The sequence below is a fragment of the Octopus bimaculoides genome, chromosome 24, assembly GCF_001194135.2.
Source record: "Octopus bimaculoides isolate UCB-OBI-ISO-001 chromosome 24, ASM119413v2, whole genome shotgun sequence".
Lineage (NCBI taxonomy): Eukaryota > Metazoa > Mollusca > Cephalopoda > Octopoda > Octopodidae > Octopus > Octopus bimaculoides.
In genome coordinates this window covers 10,742,451-10,744,717 of record NC_069004.1, presented here as the reverse complement: position 1 = coordinate 10,744,717, position 2,267 = coordinate 10,742,451, and the positions used below count along the sequence as shown (strand labels likewise).

Below are 2,267 nucleotides of genomic sequence, written 5' to 3'. Positions count from 1 at the left end.
CTCTCATATATTGTTGTGTCTAGTAATTATACCAATATTATTAACACACGCACTGGTTCAATTCCACTCCCTTATTATTGAATCAGTGCGTGTATTAACAATATTGGCATAATGACTCTCCCTAGTCAACAAAATTTGTTTCAAGACACTAATTCAGATAAAAAATCCTGCACGGCTGATACAAAAACGAAGTGTATGAGTGTGTATGAGTGTGTATATATACATAATGCATTTGTATATATACATAATGCATTTGTATATATACATAATGCATTTGTATATATACATAATGCATTTGTAAACAATAATATTGATTAAAAGCTTCAAACGAACCAATCACAAGTTTCCACCATGAATGTCCTTTGGAGAGGGATGATCATTACAACTTCACTTCCATAATAATAATAATAATAATAATAATAATGATAATGATAATCCTTTCTACTGAAGGAACAAGGCCTGAAATTTGTGGGGAGGGGATCTAGTCGATTACATCGACCCCAGTGTTTCACTGGTCCTTAATTTATCGAACCTGAAAAGATGAAAGGTAAAGTCGGCCTCGGCGGAATTTGAACTTGAGGAACGTAAAGACGGACAAAATGCTGCTTAGCATTTTTTCCGGCGTGCTAAAATAATAATGATAATAATAATAATAATAATTCTTTCTATTATAGGCACAAGGCCTGAAATTTGCGGGGAGGGAGTAAGTCAATTACATCGACCCCAGTGCATAACTGGTACTTATTTAATCGAACCCGATATGCTATAATAATAATAATAATAATAATAATCTTTTCTGCTGTAGGCACAAAGCCTCAAATATGCTGGGAGGCGACTAGTCGATTACATCGACCCCAGGGTTTCACTGGTACTTAATTTATCGACCCCGAAAGGATGAAAGGCAAAGTCGACCTCGGCGGAATTTGAACTCAGAACGTAATGCCCCTAAGCATTTTGCCCGGCATGCTAACGATTCTGCCAGCTCGCCACCTTAATAATAATAATTATCGTTATTTCAAATTTTTGCCACAAGGGCAGCTTGGGGATAAGTGGGGATGAGTCGATTATATCGACTCCAGTGTTCAACTGGTACTTATTTTATCGACCCCGAAATGATGAAAGGCAAAGTCAACTTCGGCGGAATTTGAACTCAGAGCGTAACCGCAGACGAAATACCGCTAAGCATTTCGCCCGGCGTGCTAACGATTCTGCCAGCTCGCTACCTTAATGATAATAATAATCTTTTCTACTTTAGGCACAAGGCCCGAAATTTTGGGAGAGGGGACCAATCGAATTAGATCGACCCCCAGTATGTAACTGGTACTTAATTTATCGACCCCGAAAGGATAAAAGGCAAAGTCGACCTCGGCGTGATTTGAACAGACGAAATACCGCTAAACATTTCACTAACGTTTCTGCTAGCTCGTTGCCTCAGTAATAACAATAATAATTTTTTTTTTAATTCTTAGATTAGCGATAGGCGACAAGTGTGTTTGGAATGCATGGAGTGACGTTGATTCAGTCTATTTCTGTACATTGCACTTTATTTTATAGGACCACCCGAGAGGTGAAAAGCAAACTTAACGTCGCTGTGATATGAACTCGTAAAATATAATGCGTGAAATTGAAAACTACAGGTGTTTTTAATGTTATATTAATAAACGATTCTCGCATTGACGAAGACCAGGTCTTCGGTTTGTCTTGTATTGATAATCCACTGAACGTGAATATCTCTTTTATAAATGCGTGTGTGCGTGAGACAGAGAGAGAGTGAGAAAATGACAGAGACAGAGAGAGAGAGAGAGAGAGAGAGAGAAACTGGGACATCAGCTGCGTCAGGTATGTGAGAACATTGAGTAATCAGAGGGTAAATACAGAACGAAGATATATGGAAGATAAAATAGATATATAGATGTGTAAAACAAATAATAAAAGCTGGTTTATAAACAAATGGAAAGAAGACAACAAACACAAACGAAGGAAAAAAAAACGTGAAGAGATAACATGGTTAGTGCTCACCCCTGAGGAATTAATACAGTATCGGGTTTTCTGGAAGTCCTAGCGTTAAGCGTTGGTCCTCAGCTGAATAAATGGGTTTGGCGGTTTGTTCGAAAGGAAGCGCTGCTGGGCGGACGGGCGGACGGGTTGATACTGTACAGAGGCAGTGTGTGTTTGCGTGTGTGTGTATGTGTGTTTGTGCGTGTAGTGCAGCAAAGACAGGCTGTTGTTATCGAGTTAGTTATGCATGTCCGTATGTGCCAAGTGAC

The 2,267-nt window shown here is 39.0% G+C and overlaps 1 long non-coding RNA gene across 1 annotated transcript in view; it reads right to left on the bottom strand.

The window, feature by feature from the left end:
- The window catches only part of LOC128250674 (uncharacterized), an 80,244-nt gene extending 77,983 nt beyond the window's left edge, over window positions 1-2,261 (bottom strand). Inside the window, exon 1 of the long non-coding RNA XR_008266683.1 lies at window positions 2,020-2,261. This is a non-coding gene — a long non-coding RNA (uncharacterized LOC128250674). The remainder of the gene's footprint in view (window positions 1-2,019) is intronic.
- Between the last annotated feature and the right edge of the window lie 6 nt (window positions 2,262-2,267).